Source organism: Dipodomys spectabilis, unplaced genomic scaffold (assembly GCF_019054845.1).
Source record: "Dipodomys spectabilis isolate Male_0828 unplaced genomic scaffold, ASM1905484v1 ptg000012l, whole genome shotgun sequence".
NCBI classification, from domain to species: Eukaryota; Metazoa; Chordata; class Mammalia; order Rodentia; family Heteromyidae; genus Dipodomys; species Dipodomys spectabilis.
In genome coordinates this window covers 4,347,422-4,370,956 of record NW_024870689.1, presented here as the reverse complement: position 1 = coordinate 4,370,956, position 23,535 = coordinate 4,347,422, and the positions used below count along the sequence as shown (strand labels likewise).

Genomic DNA, 23,535 nt, shown 5'->3' with positions numbered 1-23,535 from the left:
CTATTACTTTGATGAATATTGATGCAAAACTGTTCAACAGCCGGGCGCTGGTGGTTAACGCCGGTAATCCTAGCTATTCAGGAGGCTGAGATCTGAGGATCACAGTTCAAAGCCAGCCCGGGCAAGAGAGATTGTGAGAATCCTATCTCCAATAAACCACCAGAAAACTGGCAGTGGCGCTGTAGCTCAAGTGGTAGAGCGCTCGCCTTGAGCTGAAGAGCTGAGGGAAAGCACCCAGGCCCAGATTTCAAGCCCCACAACTGACAAAAAAAAAAAAAAAAAAAACTATTCAACAAAATTTTGGACAATCGACCTCAACAATTCATCCAAAAATCATACACCACGATCAAACAGGATTCATTTCAGGGATGCAAAGCTGGCTCAATATATGCAAATCAATTAATATTATTCATCTCATCAACAGGAGCAAGAATAAGAACCACATGGTTATCTCAATATATGTAGAAAAAGCATTCAACAAGATCCATCACCCCCATATGATGAAGATTTTGGAAAAATTAGGAATCCATGGACCATTCCTCAATACAATAAAGGCTGAATATGACAAACTTACAGCCAGCATTATATTTAATGGTGAAAAACTAAAGCCATTTCCTCTTAACTCAGGAACAAGACAAGGACGTCCACTCTCTCCACTTCTCTTGAATCTAGTATTAGAATGCCTAGCTACAGCAATAAGACAAGAGGCAGACATAAAGGGGATCTAAATAGGGAAATGAGAAATAAAATTCTCCCTCTTTGCAGATGACATGATCTTGTATTTAAAGATCCCATAGACTCCACTCCCAATTACTCAAACTGATTCAAAACTTTGGCAAGGTAGCAGGGTATAAAATTAACCCCCCAAAATAAATGCCAACAATGAGAAAAGTGTGGCTGAAATTAGGAAAGCAACTCCATATGTAATAGCCCTACAAAAAACAAAATTCCTAGGAATTAACTTAACCAAAGAAGTGAAGGACCTCTATGATGAAAACTTTAAAAACTTGAAAAAGGAAATCAAAACAGAACTGCGAAAATGGCAAAACCTCCCATGCTCCTGGATTGGAAAGATTAACATCGTGAAAATGGCAATACTTCCCAAGGCTATCTACAAATTCAATGCGATACCTATCAAAATTTCAACCTCATTCTTCAAGGAAATAGAAGACGCAATCTAAAAATTCACATGGAACAATAAAAGACCCCAAATAGAAAAACGCTCCTCAACGGAAAGAACACCGCTGGAGGAATATCAATACCAAGTTTCAAACTCTACTATAAAGCCATAGTAATCAAAACAGGTTGGTATTGGCATAAGAACAGACCTCAGGAACAATGGAATAGAATTGAAATCCCAGAAATGAACCTACAGACCTATAGCCATCTAATCTTCGATAAGGGAGCTAAAACAATAGAATGGAACAAAGACAGCCTCTTCAGTAAATGGTGCTGGAAAAATTGTTTAACTACATGTAGAAAACTAAAGCTAGATCATTGTCTATCACCCTGCACCGGAATCCACTCCAAATTGATCAAAGACCTCGAAGTCAAAGTAGACACTCTGAAAACATTACAGGATCGAATAGGAGAAACCCTAGGTCTTCTTGGCTCAGGCCGAGATTCTCTTAATAGAGACCCGGAAACACAACAAATCAAAGAAATGTTGGACAAATGGGATTGCATGAAGTTGCAGAGCTTCCGCATGGAAAAGGACATAGCTAGCAAGATCAATAGAAAGCCCACGGGTTGGGTGAAGATCTTCACTAGCCATACAACAGACAAGGGACTCATATCTAAAATATACTGGGAACTCTAAAAATTAAATCCCCCAACAACAAATCCTCAAAGAAACAATTGCCCAATAAATAACTGGGCTAAAGACTTGAAGAGAAACTTCTCTGAAGAAGAAAGAAGGATGGCCAATAGACACATGAGGAAATGCTCAACATCCCTAGCCATAAAAGAAATGCAAATCAATACAACATTGTGATACCTCCTCACTCCAGTTAGAATGGTAAAAATCAAGAACTCTAACAACAACAGATGCTGGAGGGGCTGTGGACAGAAGGGAACCTTACTTCATTGTTGGTGGGAATGTAAACTTGTTCAACCACTTTGGAAAGTAGTATGGAGGTTCCTCAAAAGACTTCACATTGAGCTCCCTGATGACCTAGCAATCCCACTTTTGAGTATTTACCCAAATGTTTACAAACAAGACCATACTAAAGCTACCAGCACAACTATGTTTATTGCAGCATTATTTACCATAGCTAAGATATGGCACCCACCCAGATGCCCCTCAGTAGATGAATGGATCAAGAAAATATGGTATATGTACACAATGGAATTCTCTGCCTCCATCAGAGAGAATGACATTGCCCCTTTAGTTATGAAATGGAAAGACTTGGAAAAAATTTTATTAAGTGAAGTAAGCCAGGCCCAAAGAAACATAGGTCCCATGGTTTCCCTTATTTGCAATATCTAGTATATGTATGAGTCAACCGGAAAAGTTCAGATAATGTGATGTTAGGAAAATGAACCCTTAGATATATATTTTAATGATTTTTTCTTTCATGTATTTGTTTCTAATGCATTTATAAGATTATTTGTTTGTTGCTTTGTATGTCCTTCCCCCAGAGTATAACCCCTGCTTCCACTATATTTGATGTCGGTATAACTTGTGGAGGAGATGGGGAAAAACAAGTCGTTTAAGCAAACAGGTGGACCTGTTGCAACCATGAGAAGTACAAGTTGTCATGTAGAAAACGAGCTTTACATCGTTGGTGCAGAGGGGGGGGGAGAGGGGGAGGATTGGGTAGGGAGGTGGGGGGAGGGCTGGGAAGAGATGTGAAGGATAAACAAAGGAGGAGGCTGCAATGCTTGATAAGAAATGTACGCATTATCCTGCAATGTAATTGTTACCCCTCTGTACAGTATGTTCACCAAAAAAATGAAAAAAATAAAATGAAAAAAAAAGATTAAAAAAAAAAGAGTCTCATGGACTGGCCTGGCCTGGCTTTGATCCTCAGATATCAGCCTCCTTAGTAGCTAGAATTACAGGCATGAGCCACCAATGCCTAGCATACAAAAATATGTTTGTTAATATCTAAAAATTATAGTTCAAATATTTTATCATAAGTATGAACTTAACCATGGTTATTTTTTGATAATGAGGTTCCATTTAGTATTGTCACTACATGTGCAACATGGACTGATCAGGCAGAGAAGTCTGTGATATTCTTATGTCCAATTAAGCACAGACAAGTTGAAGTGGAACAGTGGTTCAAGGAGCAGAGTACTAGCCTTGTGCAATAAAAAGCTCAGGGACAGCACCCAGGCCCTGTCTAAGCCACAGAATTAGCACACACAGCAAACTCTCTCCCAATTTTTGTTTCAGCTGAGTTGAATAACTCGTGTTGTAATAGCCAGAATTCATCTTTGCCGTTTACATTTTGTCAGATGAACTTTTCTATTGACACTAATAAACTGAGTCATCTAAGGAGACCCACAAACACTCACTTGTTGCCTGCTAATTCATTTAAGTACCACTATTGTGAGTAATCAAATCTCTACAACTTTATACAACTTTGTATTAAAACTTAAAAACACAAACCTTCAGTGTTTCTCAGGCCTTTTGCCTCTGTGCATCTCCATTGTCTCCTTTTATGTCTGCTAATCCTGAGGCTTGAATTCTGAGTCCCTAAACTGTTTGATAAAAGCCTAATGCCCTATAATTTGAGCCACAGCCCCACTTCTGCCATTTTTGGGCTGTTAATTGCAGATAAAAGTCTCATAGACTGTCCTGATAGGGCTGGTTTTATCTATGATCCTCAGATTTCACTTTTCTGAGTATCAAGGATTACAGGTGCGAACCACCAGTACCAAGCTTATATGTCACTTTGATATACAAAATTTAATCAATTAAATCCCCGAAGTTGTAGGGGTTTTTAATGACAGCAACAAAATTAATGCACATACTATAATTAGAATATGCAACCAAAACTTTTAAGGAGAATAATGATTTGTTCTATTTCTGCATATAAATGAACGTGTTAAGATCTCTATAATAAAAGCTTTCAGGATACTGATGATATATTCATAAATCCCAGCTACTCAGGAGACTAAGATCTGAGGATCATATGCATAGCCAGTCTGGGTAGGAAAGTCTGTAATACTCTTAACTCAAATGAACCATCAACAAACCAGAGGTGGAGCCATGTCTGAAGCAGTAGGGCACAAATCTTGAGCAAAAATGTATGAGGACATTGTCTAGGCCCTGAATTCAAGCCCAGGAAAGGCACAAAAATTAAAGTTAATTAATTAAACTTGAACCCAGATATTTTGTAGACTTTTTTATTGTGAAAATACTATACAGAGGGGTTACAATTAGATGGGCAAGATAATGAGTACATTTCTTATAAAGCATTGTAGCCTCCCCCTTTGTTTCCCATTCCCATCCTCTCCACACCCCGCCACCTAATCCTCCTCCCCCATCACAGTTGTAAAGTTTTCGACATAACGACTTGTACATCTCATTGTTGCAATGAGTCCAATTGTATCCTTATTTAAATGATTTAAGACACATAAATGCTTGAAATATATGGGCCTACATTGCTGACTGTCTTTCTAATAAAGACTGAAATAATAGTTTATTATTCTACTATTATTCAATTATGCATGTTAACTTAATAATGGATATCTGCTGCCTGCTGGCTGTGTGTGGACAGGATGTTAGCTATGTTTGGCAATATGGACATAGTTTTGCCAGCTTTGGATGTCACATTTTGTGAAGGGACAGATAACAAATTAAAGTGTGATAAACATGTTTTTCCGTCACTCACATCTCTTCAAAAATCAGCCTTTATCATCCTTAGAATATTTTTTTAAAATTTCTACTAAAGCATTCCTCTACACATTTCCTGCAAATCCAATCTACGTTTAATCTACATTTCCCCAAAATCACTTGAAGAGGCTCACCCTTACCCTTCTTCTCTAATTAGCTTATCTGGGGCAATGGAAAAGGACAGCCAACAATTTGGGTTTGCATTAGCCAATAATCTCAGCTACTTAGGAAGCAAGGCAAACTCAGAAAAAATATTATCAAGATCCTATCTCAGGATCAAACCCACCTGTAAATCCAACAATTCAGAAAGATAGATAATACGATAATGGTTTGAGGCTTGCCTTAGGGTTGTAAACATGGAACCTTATAGGAAAAATAACTAAAGTTTAAAAGGCATGGCTCAAATTGCTAGAGTGACTAACTACAAGGTGTAAAACCCTTCATTCAAACCTCAGAACTACCAAAAAATAATAAAAGACAAAAAACCGGACAGTTCTGACAATTCTTCAGTGCTGATGATGTAGGTTTGAGCCATACTCTGAGAATCACTGTTCTAATTAAAAGCAATTAACTTCCAAAAATGACAGATTTACCTATTTTTATCGTTGTGGTAAACACAGTCAAGGGCAGCTTTGTCCTTTGATGAATCTGGAAAGATTCCAGAGAGTCTGCCACATTGTGGTGGAAGCATGTGTTAAGAAAAAACTACTCAGCTCATGGACCAAATAGGAAGCAAACAGAGCACGAGGATAAATGAGAGGAACAGACCAGGAAAGGGTATCACTTTTAAAACCCCAGGTCTTTCAACTAGGTCTTTTAACCTTCAAAGATTCCATCGCTTTAAAAGTCTACCAAATTAGGAACTTAACAATGGGTTGTCTTACTGATGAGGACAGAGCACTCAAATGCAATTACTTCACTGAAGCTGCATCTCTGAACATTAATCGCTACAATGGATGACTATCCTTTTTGGAGACATTCCAGGTCCGAACCATAATGAATATGATTTTAATGAGTAGCATTAAAAATTGGAAAAATTATGTAAGTATATCCTAATTTCTATTTAAACAATATTAACTAATACACCTTAGAATCCTAACGACCGCCTCTCTACTCCTATCCTCACCAAGTTTTTAATCTCCTGTTACCTGGGGAAAAAATTTCAAGCCCCAACTTTTTCCATGTATGTCTATCAAACGATGAGATTTGTCCCACCATCAGAGATCTGGTTACTGATATCACTGAATGCCAAAGGAAATCAGTCAGAAGACCACAGAGACTGCCATTGAAAAGAAGAGGGGGAACCATGAATGCACAAAAAATAGAAATTTAAGGCTTAAAAATAGTTTAGAGGTCATGCACTCATTCTCACACCTGTAACCCTAGGTACTAAGTCTGAGATCTAAAGATAAGAGATTGAAAGCCAGTCTTAGGAAGAAAGTTTATGAGACTCTTATTTCCAAGTAAGCACTGAAAAGGTGAATAAGCTACATCACAGTAAAAGGTCCTGAGTTCAAGACCACATAACAGCAAACACAAAATAAAGTGATTTAATTGGAGGACAGAGGGCTGTGCATATGTGGGACTTGCCAGGGGAAGAGAGGATCTTCTCAGCGAGCCTGTCCTTTGCTCAGGGTTGGGAGAGATCTCCCGGGAAGTAGTTCCTAGCATACCTACAAGTTAGTCTCTGGCTTACCTGTGTGTGTGTGTGTGTGTGTGTGTGTGTGTGTGTGTGTGTGTGTGTCCCACTATTAGGTCTTGAAAAATGGATCTCTCATTCTTACTGGGGTTCTTTGTTTTATTTTGTTTTGGCTTGTGGCTGGTGCTATGCCATATAGTTATGCCTCTAGTATCATTATTTTTGCTAGTTAATTGGAGATAACAGTCTTGAAAACTTGTCAGCCTAGGCTGACTTTGAACGTTGGTCCTCAGATGTCAGCTTCCTGAGTAGCTAGAATTGTATCCATGAGACAATAGTGCCTCGCATAAAATATATGTTTAATTATGTGCTCATTTTCTTCTGAGGCTGAGTAATATAAAAATGAATATGACATCATCTTTTCCTTCACTAACCTAAGAAACTATTCTTGTTTGACAGTGCTTTCGTAAACGTGACTTTTCACTCCCAGTCTGCTATGCAGAAATTTTCCTTTTATTTATACATTTTTATTTATTTATTTTTATTGTCAAGATGATGTACAGACAGTTTAATGTTACATAAGATAATAAGTACATTTCTTGACAAACTTGTTACCCCATCCCTCAATTTTCTCCTGCTTTCTCTACCCCCATCACCCAGCCCCAAGTTGTACAGATCATTTCCAACATATTGTTTTGTTTATATTGTTGTTGTATTGGTTCCCCCCTTGACCTTTGTCTCTTCATTGTGTTACCAAACGTTTCTTTTAAAAATGCTATTTAGAGAAAAAGGTCACTAAGCATGGAATTTTCATGTGATTGTTCATTACTCATTCTTGTTGGCAGCGAGGGCTGGTGGTGAGGGTGCCTGGGTACACAGGATCAGAGAAGCTTCAGAAATTCCTGCCTGGATTTGACCAGAGCTAGCACCACCGGTAGCCACTGTCAAAAGGCAGAAGCCACATTCTCAAGCAGAACTCATGAGGGAAGGAGATCATTAAAAACACTGGCATAGCTGGGTGCCAGTGGCTCATGGCTGCAATCTTAGCTACACAAGAGGCTGAATCTGAGGATCACGGTTCAAAACCAGCCTAGGCAGAAAAGTCCATGAGACTCTTTTTTGTTGTTGTTGTTCTGTCGTGGGGCTTGAACTCTGGGCCTGTGCGCTATCCCTCAGCTCTTCAGCTCAAGGTGAGCACTCTACCGCTTAAGCCACAGCACCACTTCTGGTTTTCTAGTGGTTTATTGGAGATAAGAGTCTCACGGACTTTCCTGCCTGGGCTGGCTTTGAACCACGTTCTACAGATCTCAGCATCCTGAGTAGCTAGGATTACAGGCATGAGCCACCGGTGCCCGGTCCGTGAGACTCTTTTTTTTTTTTTAATTTAATTTAATTTTATTTTATTTGTGAACATACTATACAGAGGGGTTACAATTACATGGGCAGGATAATGCATACATTTCTTACCAAGCATTGCAGCCTCATCCTTTGTTTACCCTTCACATCCCTTCCCAGCCTTCCCCCTCCCCCCCACTCAATCCTTCCCCCCCCACCGACATTGTAAAGCTCGTTTTTGACATGACAACTTGTATTTCTCATTGTTGCAACAGGTCCACCTGAATCCTTAAATGACTTGTTTTTCCCAATCTCCTCCACAAGATATACTGACATCAAATATAGTGAAATCGGTGTTATACTGTGGAGGAGGGACATACAAAGCAACAAAAAATAATCTTATAAATGCGTTAGAAACACATGCATGAAAGAAAAAAAAACATTAAAATACACATCTAAGGGTTCATTTTCCTAACATCAAATTATCTGACCTTTTCTGCTTGACTCATACATATACTAGATATTGCAAATAAGGGAAACCATGGGATTACAGGCATGAGCCACCGGTGCCCGATCCGTGAGACTCTTATCTCCAATAAACCACCAGAAAACCAGAAGTGGCGCTATGACTCAAGTGGTAGAGCATTTGCCTTGAGCTGAAGACCTGAGGGACAGTGCCTAGGGTCAGACTTCAAGCCCCATGACCAACAAAAGGGTTTTTGTTAGTTAACTGGAGACAAAAGTGTCAAAGAGTTTTTGGCTATGGCTGGCTTCAAACCACAAACCTCAGATCTTGTCCTCCTGAGTAGCTCAGATTTCAGACGAGCCAGCCTTGCCAATATCTTTTTATTTTATTTTATTTTATTTTTTTACTTTTTTTTTATTATGAGAATTCCATACAGAGGAGTTACAATTACATGGGCAAGATAACGAGTACATTTCTTATCAAGCATTGTTGACTCCTCGTTGTTTCCCCTTCCCATCCCTTCCCATACTACTCCCCTCTCCCCAACCGATCCTCCCCCAAGTTGTTAAGTTCGTTTTTCGACATAACAACTTGTACATCTTATTGGTGCAATGGGTCCACCTGTATCCCTAGTTAAACGATTTGTTTTTTCCCTTCTCCTCCACAAATTATCTCAACATCAAAAACAGTGAAAGTATGGGTTATACTGTGGGGGAGGGACATACAAAGCAACATAGAAATAATCTTATAAATATGATAGAAACAATTGCATGAAAGGAAAAAAAACCAAAACAAAACCTCTGAATACGTACCTTTGGGTTCATTCCCCTAACATCAACTTATCTCACCTTTTCTGGTTGACTCAGACATATACTAGTTATTGCAAATAAGGGAAACCATGGGACCTATGATTCTTTGGGCCTGGCTTACTTCACTTAATATAATTTTTTCCAAGTCTTTCCAATTCCTAACAAATGGGGCAATGCCATTCTTTCTGATGGAGACATAGTATTCTATTGCGTATATATACCACATTTTCTTGAACCATTCATCTACCAAGGGGCATCTGGGTTGGTTCCATATCTTAGCAATGGTAAATAATGCTGCAGTAAACATAGTTGTGCTGGGAGCTTTAGTGTGTTGTTGATTGTGAACATTTGGGTAAATGCCCAAAGTGGGATTGCCGGGTCATAGGGGAGCTCTATGTGGAGTATTTTGAGCAACCTCCATACTGCTTTCCAAAGTGGTTGAACAAGTTTACACTCCCACCAACAATGCAGTAAGGTTCCCTTCTGTCCACATCCCCTCCAGCATCTGTTGTAATTGGACTTCTTGATTATAGACATTCTAACTGGTGTGAGGTGGTATATCAATATTGTTTTGATTTGCATTACTTTTATGGCTAGAGAGGTCGAGCATGTGTCTATTGGTCATTCTTCTTTCCTATTCAGAGAAGTTTCTCTTTACTTCTTTAGCCCACTTATTTATTGGGCAGTTGTTTCTTTGAAGATTTGTTGTTGGGAGATTTAATTTTTTGAGTTCCAGGTATATTTTAGATATAAGACCCTTGTCTGTTGTAAGGATAGTGAACATCTTCTCCCAATCTGTGGGCTTTCTATTAATCTTGTGAGTTATGTCCTTTGCCATACAGAAGCTATGCACTTTCATGTAATCCCATTTGTCCAACTTTTCTTTGATTTCTTGTGTTTCTGGGTCTCTATTAAGAAAATTTTGGCCTGTGCCAAGGAGAACTAGGGTTTCTCCTACTCCATCCTGTAAAGTTTTCACAGTGTCTGCTTTGACTCTGAGATCTTTGATCCATTTGGAGTTGATTCTGGTGCAAGGTGATATATAAGGTTCTAGCTTTAGTTTCCTACAGGTAGTTAATCAATTTTGCCAACACCATTTACTGAAGAGGCTGTCTTTCTTCCATTCTATTTTTTTTTAGCTCCTTTATCAAAGATTAAATGGCTATAGGTCTGTAGGTTCATTTCTGGGTTTTCAATTCTATTCCATTGGTCCTGAGGTCTGTTCTTGTGCCAATACCAACCTGTTTTGATTACTGTGGCTTTATAGTAGAGTTTGAAAATTGGTATTGCTATTCCTCCAGCAGTGTTCTTTCTGTTAAGGATCGTTTTTGCTATTTGGGGTCTTTTATTGTTCCATATGAATTTTTAGATTGTGTCTTCTATTTCTTTGAAGAATGAGTTTGGAATTTTGATAGGTATCGCATTGAATTTGTAGATAGCCTTGGGAAGTATTGCCATTTTCACGATGTTGATCTTTCCAATCCAGGAGTTATTTGTCACTTTCTAAGTTCTGTTTTGATTTCCATTTTCAGGTTTTTAAAGTTTTCATCATAGAGGTCCTTCACTTCTTTGGTTAAGTTAATTCCTAGGTATTTTATTTTTTGTGGGGCTATTCTAAATGGAGTTTTTTTTCTTGATTTTAGCCACACTTTTCTCATTGTTGGCATATAGAAAAGCCATTGATTTTGGGGGATTAATTTTATACCCTGCTACTTTGCCAAAGTTTTGAATCACAATGAGTAATTTGGGAGTGGAGTCCATGGGATTCTTAAAATACAAGATCACCTCATCTGCAAAGAGGCAGAGTTTTACTTCATTTTTCCCTATTTGGATCCACTTTATGTTTGCGTCTTGTCTTATTGCTGTAACTAAGCATTCTAATACTAGATTGAAGAGTAGAGGAGAGAGTGAGTATCCTTGTCTCTTTCCTGAGTTTAGAGTAAATGGCTTCAGTTTTTCACAATTGAGTATAATACTGGCTGTAGGTTTGTCTTATACAGCCTTTATTGTATTGAGGAATGTTCCATGGATTCCTAATTTTTCCAGAACCTTCATCATAAAGGGGTGGTGGATCTTGTCAAATGTTTTTTCTGCATCTGTTGAGATAAACATGTGGTTCTTATCCTTACCTTTGTTGATGTGATGAATTATGTTTATTGATTTGTGTATATTGAACCAGCACTGCATCCCTGAAATGAATCCTGTTTGATTGTGCTGTATGATGTTTTTGGATGAATTGTTGAAGCTGATTTGCCAAAATTTTGTTGAGAAGTTTGGCATCAATGTTCATCAAAGATATGGGTCTATAGTTCTTTGTTTGATTAGTTCCTGCCTGGATTTGGAATGAGGGTTATTATAGCTTCATAGAATGAATTCGATAGTGAACCTTCTCTTTAATTTCATTGAAGTGTTGAATGAGTATTCGTGTGAGTTCTGCTTTGAAGGCCTTGTAGAATTCCACCGTAAAACAGCAGAAGGGAGTTCTCTGATTGCTGTTACTATTTCAATTCTTGATATGGGCCTGTTAAGATGGTTTAACTCATCTTGGTTTAGTCTCTGCATGTCGATATTTGCTAGGAAAAGGTCCATTTTGGGCAAGTTCTCAAACTTATAAGCATAAAGTTTTGAGAAATATTCCCTTACAATATTCTGAATCTTGGTTGTTTCAGTGGTGATGTTACCATTCTCATCTCTGAGTTTATTTATTTAGGTGTGTTCTCTTCTTTTTCTGATAAGATTTGCTAAGGGTCTGTCAATTTTGTTAATGTTTTTGAAGAACCAACTCTTTGTTTTGTTGATTCTTTCTATGATTTTTTTGGATTCTAATTCATTTATTTCTGATTTAACTTTCTTTATTTCTTTCCGTCTACTGGATTGGGTTTATCTTGCTGCTCTTTTTCAAGGAGGCTCAGCTGTCTCATTAAATTGTTGGTTTCAGCTCTCTCCAATTTGTTGATGTAGGAATTCAGAGCTATAAACTTGCCTCTGAGTACTGTCTTTGCTGTGTCCCAGAGAAGCTGGTAGTTTGTGTGCTCATTTTTGTTGAATATCATGAACAATTGAATTTTGTTTCTAATCCCTTCCATGACCCACTGGTGGTTCAACAGTGTGTTGTTCAGCCTCCATATGTTACAAGACTTTCTTTGGTGGATTTTGGTGCTGAGTTCTAATTTTATTCCCTTGTGGTCTCAGAGAATGCAAGGTATAATTTCAATGTTTCTGAATTTGGACAAATTTTCTTTGTGATCTAAAATGTTGTCTATTTTGGAAAATGTTCCATGTGCTGCTGAGAAAAACGTGTATTCTGATGCTGCTAGGTGAAATATTCGGTAGATGTCTGTTAAATCTAGTTGATCTATGCAGTTGTTTAGGTCTGCGGTTTCTATGTTGAGTTTTTGCTGAGTTGATCTATCTAGTGGCGATAGTGGAGTGTTACAGTCCCCAACAATTAATGTCTTTAGATCTATATGAGATTTGAGAGAAAGGAGTGTTTCTCGGATAAATTTGGGTGTTCCGTTGTTTGGCGAATAACTATTTACAATTGTACTATCCTCCTGAAGGAGAGATCCCTTCATTAGTGTGTAGCGACCTTCTTTATCTCTTCTAACTAATTTTAATTTGCAGTCTATTTTATCTGATATTAGTATCGCAACTCCTGCCTGTTTATGGGGATCGTTTGCTTTGTAGATTTTGTTCCAGCCTTTCAAAGTCAAAATGTGTTTGTTTTTATGGTCCTTGCCCAATTTCTATACAGGACTGCCCAACACCTTGCTACCTTGTTATCATCTCCACTGGGTGAGAAGCACATGTGAAGGCTACTCTGATCTAATTCACTTAGTAAAGAAAGGCATATGCAACGTGAGTAATTTTCTACATTCTGGAGTTGGAAAGTTAAGGTATAAATGATTCTTGATTTCTAGATCCGTTGCTGTTGGTGAGAAGACAAACATACTCATGAAATATTTTTATTTATTATTAGTATGATCAATGAATTAATTCAGATCAGGCATGAAGAAGCACCAAGCTCTTCTCCATGAGTGGTACAGGGCTGACGCTGGATGTGATGGAAAAAGATGGGGTCAGCTGAAACAAAGAGGCTACCCCTCTTGATTTTTGCACTGTTTAGCCAGTATGTCTGAAAGAAGACCCCTGTCTCTGCCAGGTGCTTGTGGCTCATGCTTATAATCCACGTTATTCATGAGGCAAACATCTGAGGAATGAGGTTCAAAGCCAGCCTGTGTAGGGAAGTTCATGAGACTCATCACTAATTAGGAGCCCAAATATCTGGAAGTGAAACTGTGGCCTAAGTTCTGCTCTTGACTAAAAATCAAACAAACAAGAAAAAATAAACAGAAAAACTGACTGAGCCAGTCCCTGAGATCAAGCCCAAGACCAGCACAAAAGTTGGAGGAGGAAGAGAAGCCCTCTTCCATACTAGAATCCGCACTCCGCACCCCCATAGAGAGTTCTCAGAGGGCTGGAGCTGACTCCTCTATGTAAGTGTCAAAGAGCAGAAATGGAGAAAATGAGCATTTCTGGTGAAAGGAGCACTGGTGCAACAGCAAGCTGGGGCAAAAGGGAAAGGCTCCAGCTTGGCATTGCCAATTGCACAGCAGTTATCCCAGGCGTGTTTATGGCTGAGGCCTCTGGACATCTCCAAGGCAGAATATCTCTATTTTAGATTATAAAAAATACTGTGATACTTCATGAGCTGAAACCTTTAAAATGGAGGTATTTGATAACTATTTTCCTATACACAAAGATGATATCTACTGCTCATTTAAAAACAAATCCAAGGAAAGAAATATAATTGCAATGGGAGAGTGCTTGCCTTACATGCATGATGTCCTGGGTTCCATCTAAAGCACTGGAGAAAAAAATGAGAAAACATGGAAAAACCGCCCAGAGTTATCAGAGCATAAAAAGAGCATGTCTGTGCAATGGAGGCAAAGTCTCTCTCCCAGAGAAGTTGTCTTTTACTTTGGCCTTGAGCCGTCCTGTGTGCAGGCTCCTTGACATCATATCATGGCCCATCGCCCCTGGAACAATAAACACTGTGATGAGGTGACTATACCCCAGAGTTAGGTACCAAAATTATAACCTACTCAGAAAGACTAAAGAATGCATAAAGATCTTGGGTTGGCTTTGTGGAGCTTCGGACTAGGCCTGGGGAGTGATATGACCTGCAGACTGTCCAATGGTCTTGAGAGACATATAGTTCATTCCTAAAGACACCTCATTAATACTTACATAACCCACATCAACTAGTGCCTTCCCTCCCATGGGCCTGTCCTGTCTAGCAAGGTCTGATGGTCTTTTCCTTCAATAAAGTTATGCTGTCTTACCTCTTCCTTTTTGTCTGTAGACTCTTTCCTCAAACAAAGGAGACAAAGGACCTGATCCAGGTGTTACATTTTATTTTTCTTGTCAGTCGAAAGGCTTGAACTCAGGACCTAGACACTGTCCCTCGTGGCTAGTGCTTTTCCACTTTGAGCCACAGGACCACTTCTGGTTTTCTGGTGGTTAATTGGAGATAAGTCTCAAACTTTTCTACCTGGGCTGGATTGAAACTCTGAAGTTCAGACCTCAGCGTCCTAAATAGCTAGGATTACAGGTGTGTGAGCCACCAGTGCTGGACAAATGGTTGTGTGTGTGTGTGTGTGTGTGTGTGTATGTGTGTGTGTGTGTGTGTGTGTGTGTGTGTGTGTGTGTGTGTGTGTGTGTGTGTGTTGGTCCTAAGGCTTAAATTAATGCCTAAACGTTGACTTGGATTTTTTTTTTTTTTTTTTTTTGCTGAAGATTAGTGCTCTACCACTTCAGTCATAGCTCTACTTCGGGATTTTTGGTGGTTAATTAGGGATAAGAATCTCACTGAATTTTCTTGCCTGGACTGGCCTTGAACTTAGATCCTCAGATCTTAGTCTGCTGAGTATCAAGAAATACCAGCTAGAGCCACCACCACAACAGCTGAGTATTGTATTTTCTTCCATTCTCTGCTAACTCATGATAAAGAGGCTCTTTCCTAAATTCCCATAGATTTTAGAGTGCTGTGTGGAACACCAGCTATGCACAAGTAATGAAAGCTGAAAATCTCAATGGGAAAATGGTGCCCTGCTATGGATATTCTGCATCATTCACTATAGTACTGAGCAGTCCCATATGCAGACACTATACATCCCATCACCATGGCACTGAGCAGTCTTGTGAACAGAGCCATAGACATTGGATCAATATGGCCCTGAGCAGTCCTGTGTGTAGACCCAAAAGATATCAAATAACCATGACCTTGATAGTTAAGCATGTGACCCCTACATTAGGATAAAAACCCAACAGTGAAGATTTTCATAGGGGAGGCTGGACATGAGGGATGTGTTTATTAGAGGAAAGTGGTTGCTAACAGATCTGAAGTGGGTGGGTGACATGGTGGAGTAGGGTCTTGGAAAGCCTCTACTGGGAGGTATGTGTCCATGGTGTCTTCAAGGAGCAGATGTGTCAGTGTTAGGGAAGAAATGACTAAAAGAAGGATTCAGCTTGTTTCCCCTGTGGTCTATGGAATTCATTTACTAGGAACAATCAGGATATAATCTGTGTATGAGAAACAAAGGTTTCACCTATCATCTACTCAATGCATGGGGATGAGACTCTGGTCCAGGGAAACCTTGTGCTGAGTGGCTGACATCACTAAGTCACACATCTGTGAGTACCCATCATGTTTGCAGACTCAACACCTAGGTATACCATGTGTGATTGAAACAAACGCATTCCCAGTGTGTCCCTTGGGCACTGATGATACTCTAGCACAGGTTTGGTGGCAACACAAAAAGGGCTCAAGATAAAAGCATTCAGGATCCACCAGCTTTGGTGCCCAGGAAGTAGAAAAAAAGGTCTGTTTTGAAGCAGGCCATCATGTTGATACTGAAAACCTAATAACTGAATCATATCTTTTGTCTCTATGATCTCAAAGAATGAGTTCATGGATACAGAGGGAAGAATAAAACAGCAATGATATATTGAAGAAGAGAATATCAAATGTCTTGCTAGACAGGAGGGGTCCTAAGGGAAGGTACTTACTGGGATGCTTTGTACAGGGTTTTATTGTCTGTAGGAGAGAGCTATGTGACTCTCAAGGTCATAGGTCAGTCTGTGGCCATATCCATCCCAGACCCAATCAGAGATGTCACACAGCCTGTATGAGATATCTGCATCCTTTAGCCCTTTTAATGGATGTCTGGTCCAGCAGACACCTGTGAGGCTCAATCAGGTCACTGTTCACATGGAAGTCTACTAGTGGCTCAATTGATAGAGCTTCTCTTTGAGCTTTGTGTTGTGTGTTGTGTGTGTGTGTGTGTGTGTGTGTGTGTGTGTGTGTGTGTGTGTGTGTGTGTGTGTGGTTAATTGGAAATAGGAGTTCCAAGAACTTTCCTTCCCTTCTGGGCTAACACTGAACCATGATCCTCAGATCTCAGCCTCATGATTAGCTAGGATTACAGACGTGATCCATAAACAAAGGGCTGAAAAAGTAGCCTTTTAATAAATTCATTTAAAGGAAGTATGAAAACAGCACCATTACTTAAAATTCAATCACCCCTCAGTATCCTCATGGAATGGGCTCGAGGACCCCCACCAATAACAACATCTTCACACACTCAAGATCTTTATAAAAAATAGTATTTGTATAGAACCTACAAATAATCTGCCACACACATTCAAGTGTCTCTACATGACATCATACTTATTAACAGGTACATGCTATGTAGCCAGTGGTTTTACTATAGAGTACAGTACAAGTATATGAGAAGAAAATAGTGTATAATTATTTCCCTTGACAAGCCACATTTGGCGGAATGTACAGTGTTGGCATGTGCAGAGACAATAGCAGGTGAATTAAAGGTGAACCTGAAGATGAAAACTGGCAGGAATGGAGACGAGAAACATGCGAGGAGGTGGAGAAGGAATGGGTTAAGGCTTGAGGCATTTGGAACTTGCGGACTGGAGAAGAGGAGCCAGTGGCCCAATTAACAGTACTGGGGAAGGAAAAGGGATGAAGAGGAAGGATTAATTCACATATATTTGTTCTTATCCTGTCAAGATTTATTTAGCTTCCTTCAGAATTGAAGTTCTAAGAGAATTATCAGAATTCTCAAGTCCATTCTTTACTAAGTCAGAAATGGATTTCATCTCACAACAAGATGGTAATCACAAAAATATTCAACATCTCCATGGAAGTTTTAAAGGGTAATATCAATCAATGACTTGAATTACCTTGACAAGGAAGACACCTGTAAGGGCTTATGGGTGAGTAACTTTAAAAACTCCAACAATGACAACTGGCTCTTAACAGCCCAACACTCATCATGAAGCAAGGAGCTCTTCCTTCAATGTTGTCTTTTCCATTTTTTGTGAAGCAAGATTACCATATTGTTCCTCTGTAATTTAAGAGACAGTGTCGAGAAAGAGAATGGATAAGTTTGAATCACCTCTTGATGACAAGAAAGCTGAAGCAATTTGATTGTCTCATGACTGTCTCATTGACCAAGGGGCAAAAAGGGTAGTCACAGTTGAGTGGCATTTTCCATCCACACTCCAAATGCATTTCTACTTTCTTCTGCCTGTTCTGAATCCACATAAGCTAGCTGATATTGCCAGCATCAGTAAAGACCGACTAGCCCCGGAGGATTGGCAGGGATGGGATGGTGTGCAAAAGGCGGAAGTGACCAGGAGGCCTGAAAAGAAGGGAGGGCTGAAGTGAGAGAACCACTGCTAATCCCTCTTCAAAAAATCCCTCAATGGCTGAACCAATCTTTTCTGTTTCTATGTCTCAAATGCTGTAATTTCTGTAATGAATGCTGAGAGTCACTTAAAATCATAAGCTCTGCCCCTAAGTTTCTTGTCAATTATAGGCCTACGTCAACTCTTGTCCCCACAGGCAAAAAATATGTTCCTCGGGCCACCATGGTGGACCTAGAGCCTGGAACCTTAGACTCAGTGAGATCAGGACCATTTGGCCAGAGCTTCAGGCCAGACAACTTCATATTTGGTATGTCATCATGGTCTATGGGTCCTAACATCCAGGCACTCCAGTGCTGGGCTGAGCCTTTATACACCTAGATATTGTCCTCAGCTAACCCACCTATTCCAGTCCACTGGAGTCATGCCCCTGGCCACTCAGACAGCTCAGATCAGTGCCACTCTTCAAGCACTCTATGACAAAGTAGCCTCTAAAGGGAAAGATCAGCAATCAGGGAAAGCCTCCAACAAGGTTTCAGCGCTGCTGGTCATTTCAAAGTCCCGGCAATAACAGAGAACTACTTCAGGACACCAGAAAACAAAGCACAGCTATGTGTGAGCAAGGTGCAGACAAGTGCTTGCAGCTTAGCTTTCCTATGATCACACTGTGCTCCTGTCCCTCCTGTGAAAATAACTACATTTCCAGTATTGAGGCAGGCTCTGTTCTTCATTTCTACAAGTAGTTGATTTGGGTTAAAATGTATCTTCCTCCACATTGTCTTTATTTCTTTAGAACCTGGGTGATTTGTAGGGTCCCAGATACATTGAAAACATTTCCTTTATTTCACCAAAGTTATCTAAAGTAAAAGCAAAGTTGGCTGAGAAGAGTCCTATTGTCTTCACAATACAAATGTCACAGTAAATATTCTTGGAGTGTGTGTCTCATCATGTCTGATATGCCAGAGTGGGGCAGCCAATAACTGGGCCAAGGGCTACAACACAGAGGAAGCCGAGCTGGTGGAGCCGGGACTGGATGTGGTGAGGCGGAAGTCAGAAAGGTGTGACTGTCTACAGGGTTTCTAGCTGGCCCACTCCTTGGGAGGTGGCACCAGGTCAAGTATGGGCACCCTGATTCTCAACAATATTCAAGAAGGGTACCCAAACCGCATCATGAACACCTTCAGTGTCATGCCCTCCCTGAAGGTGTCAAACACAGTGCTGGAGCCCTACAACACGATCTTCTCTGTCCACCAGCTGGTGGAAAATGCAGATGAAACTTTCTGCATCTGTACAACATCTGCTTCTGTAACTTGAAGCTGCCCATGCCCAACTATGGCGACCTGAACCACCTGGTGTCAGCCACCAACAGCGGGGTTACCACCTGCCTATGCTTCCCTGGCCAGCTGAATGCAGACCTGCACAAGCTGGCCTTGAATCCGATGCTCTTTCCCGCCTGCACTTCTTCATGCCTGGCTTTGTGCCCCTGACCAGCCGTGCCAGCCAGCAGTACCATGCTCTCTCAGTGCCCGAGCTTCACCCAGCAGATATTTGACGCTAAGAACTTGATGGTCACCTGTGATCTCCGCCATGGCTGCTACCTGACAGCAGCTGCCATCTCCGAGGCTGCATGTCCATGAAGAGGTGGATGAGCAGATGCTCAACGTGCAGAACAAGAACAGCAGCTACGTTGGAGACTGGATCCCCAACAATGTGAAGACGGCTGTGTATGACATCGCCCCTTCCCTCCCCCCCCTCCACATGGACTCACGATGTCGGCCACCTTCATCGGCAACAACATGGCCATCTAGGATCCCTTCAAGTGCATCTCAGAGCAGTTCAGTGCCATGTTCCAGTGCAATGCATTCTTGCACTGGTACATAGGTAAGGGCATAGATGAAATGGAGTTCACTGAAGCTGAGAGCAATATCAATGACCTGGTGTCCGAGTACCAGCAGTGCCAAGATGCTACTGCTGATGAACAGGGGGAATTTGAAGAAGACTTGGTGGAGGAACTAGTTTAAGACTTCCCATTGCTAGCAGTGCAACAGGAGTGTCAGAGCCTGCCTACTTCTCAAATTAATGGTGCTTTCCTGAGCTCCTGTTGTCCTGCAGTGGGATTCTTGCTGTGTATCATTATGCACAGTCTTTCCTGTCAGGAACTCACGGGTGGTGAATGTAAAAATACAGATTACTTTTAAATATGATTGTATGAAAGCCTTATTTATATAAATAAAGAAGTATACATTTTATACTCTTAGTCCTTATTCTTCTTAAGAATCCCTTTTATTCTTTCAATGTATTTGAAATATAAAGTTGGCCAGCAGGATTTAATCTTAGCAATATAGGACTGGTGCTCAAGAGGAGTTTCAAATTCATGGTGTTCCTGCTATTTTGAAGAGGAGGATGACAAACGCCAATATATTTTATTTTCCCTGGCCCAGTTTTAAAGTTAGCAATCTCTCAATAGCATGCCAGTAGCAAAAAAGCAGGTTGAAGAGAAAGAAAACCAAATCTAGATGTTACAATTTTCCTAGTACCAATTTGATGTTTGTAGTACTGAAATGATTGACGTCCAAGGCTTGTCTGGGCACTGAGGTAGCAGGGCCTCTTCCTCCTTTATTCTGACACAGGACTGGCTATACCTGCCACCCATTACACATTCCTCTTTGGGAATGGAACCACAAAAGGCAGTTATGAATACTGGCCATTACAGATCTACTTCTCCTTCACACAATGGTAGGTTCTTGTCTCATGCCCCATCAGAGGGATTGCAGTCACATTCCCCAGAAACAGTAGCAGGAACCCCGATCCCTGTGCTTACAGTTCAGTTTACAGTGAAGCAGAACTCACAGGATGAGTGCAAGATCTTGGTTGCCAGGGTAGTTTCTCAAGGCATCTGGCAACATTAAGGACAGAAGTGAGTCTAGCTGTTTGAGGGAGTGAAAAGCTGACCAGCCCCATAGTGTATCAAGAACTGCTTGATTCTCTCCTTCCAAGTGAAGGAGAGAAGGGGAGACATGGCCCAATGACCCATTCTCATACTCACTTTTCCAGCATTCAAAGCTATCTGAGGCCCACGGGGAGTTGTAAGGACAAAAGGGATGCATGGAGCTAGCCTGTCGGGTATGGTTACTTTACATGAGTAAGATAGAAATCTCAATTGCTTAGAACCTACAATGGCCAGGAAGAGGTCGAACACTTCTGTTTTCACTGGAGGCCAAATCAGTCAAGGGTTCTTTTTGCAAGAATCTTTCACTCCTCTTGCAGTGAGGCTTCAGGTAGATTGTCTGTGCCAGGCATTCCTCCATGGCCACCAATAACCTGTAATCCACTTTTTATTCAGAAACAGGACCTATGGGAATCCAGCAACTTTTAGAAAGCTCTAAGAAAAAGATACCACTGGGTGAGGTGCAAGTTCCTTGCTGCTAGTAAAGTTGGGAAATAGTAAGTTCCCTAAGCTTTCCTCTACCAGGCCTGAGGTTGGAGTAGGGTGGAGATGAGTGGGGTATAGATCTTTAAGCCAAGCTGATCTCACTCATTAGAAAGTAAACTTCCCCAGGGGGTGATCTGTGACTAGAAGCAGGATGTTTTCTGTCCTTGCCCCAAGGCATATCAAAGTGCAAATAGCTTCCAATGTGGGAGTCCTAGGGAGTAGGTGTTGGCCAGCAAATTGACATTCCTGGATCTCTAGTCCTGGAACTGATCAGGTTGGATGATCTCCAAATCCAATAAGGCTGCTGGGTCAGAACTGAAGGCAGGTCTGGCCAAGGCACTCTCACTCCTCAGTGGGTTAAGGACTGAGGCCAAGCTGTGATGGAGGCCCCGCCTAGCATATCTACCAGTATTTGACTAAGAATATTTTTGTTTTCTCTTAAGTACTTATTTATGAGCCTTTTCTGGTGGCTTTGGATTATTACTTTACACTCTTAACAAAGTAGTTCTTGTTTCACAATTAATGACTCTTGCCTCACCCCTCAGAAAACTCTTGTTGATAATTTTATCAGTAGATCACCATATATTTCTCAGGCATGGCTTTTGTTTCCTCCTAGCCAGAGCTCTGCACTAATTGCCACACAAGCCAACATTGAGGTGACTCCTATAGACAGGGTGATTATTTTGTCCAAATGCTAAGTGCAGCATCTCACTTATTCTCATGTGCCTTGGTAACTGTATCAAATACTTAATAGAGTCCTTGACTAGTATGATAACCAAAGCTCTGGGTGAAGATGAAACTCAATGGTAGAGTACATCCCTGGCATGCACAAGACTCTCTGTTCAGTCCCCAGCACCAAAAGGAGGAAAGGTAACAAATGTTAGAAAAGTGGGGTTGAAATTAGGAAAGCAACTCCATTTGTAATAGCCCCACAAAAAAATAAAATACCTAGGAATTAACTTAACCAAAGAAGTGAAGGACCTCTATGATGAAAACTTTAAAAACGAAAAATGAAATGAAAACAACTTAGAAAATGGGAAAAACTCCCATGCTCCTGGATTGGAAAGATTAACATTGTGAAAAGGGCAATACTTCCCAAGGCTATCTACAAATTCAATGTGATACTTATCAACATTCCAACCTCATTCTTCAAGGAAATAGAAGAGGCAATCCAAAAATTCATATGAAACAATAAAAGACCCCGAATAGCAAAAACGCTCCTCAACGGAAAGAACACTGCTGGAGGAATATCAATACAATATTTCAAACTCTACTATAAAGCCATAGTAATCAAAACAGCTTGGTATTGGCACAAGAACAGACCTCAGGACCAACGGAATTGAATTGAAAACCCAGAAATGAACCTACAGACCTATAGCCATCTAATCTTGGATAAGGGATCTAAAAAAATAGAATAGAAGAAAGACAGCCTCTTCAGTAAATGGTGCTGGCAAAACTGGTTAACTACTTGTAGAAAACTAAAGCTAGAACGTTATCTATAACCCTGCACCAGAATCCACTCCAAATTGATCAAAGACCTCGGAGTCAAAGCAGACACTCTGAAAACATTACAGGATGGAATAGGAGAAACCCTAGGTCTCCTTGGCGCTGCCCGAAATTTTCTTAATAGAGACCCAGAAACACAAGAAATCAAAGAAATGTTGGACAAATGGGATTGCATTACGTTGCAGAGCTTCTGCATGGCAAAGGACATAGCTAGCAAGATCACTAGAAAGCCCACGGATTGGGAGAAGATCTTCAGTAGTCATACAATGGACAAGGGTCTCATATCTAAAATATACTTGGAACTCAAAAAATTAAATCCCCCAACAACAAATCCTCAAAGAAACACTGCCCAATAAATAAGTGGACTAAAGACTTAAAGACAAACTTCTTTGAAGAAGAAAGAAGGATGGCCAATAGACACATGAAGAAATGCTCAACCTCCCTAGCCATAAAAGAAATGCAAATCAAAACAACATTGAGATACCACCTCACACCAGTTAGAATGGCAAAGATCAAGAACTCTAATAACAACAGTTGCTGGAGGGGATGTGGACAGAAGGGAACCTTACTTCTTTGTTGGTGGGAATGTAAACTTGTTCAACCACTTTGGAAAGCACTATGGAGGTTCCTCAAAAGACTCCATATAGAGCTCCCCTATGACCCAGCAATCCCACTTTTGGGCATTTACCCAAATGTTTACAAACACGACCACACTAATGCTACCAGCACAACTATGTTTATTGCAGCATTATTTACCATAGCTAAGATCTTTAA

General features: G+C 40.4%; 1 pseudogene; it reads left to right on the top strand.

Moving 5' to 3' along the window:
• Positions 1-16,939: 16,939 nt before the first annotated feature.
• Positions 16,940-19,843, top strand: LOC122128370 (annotated as a pseudogene).
• The last annotated feature ends 3,692 nt before the right edge of the window (positions 19,844-23,535 follow it).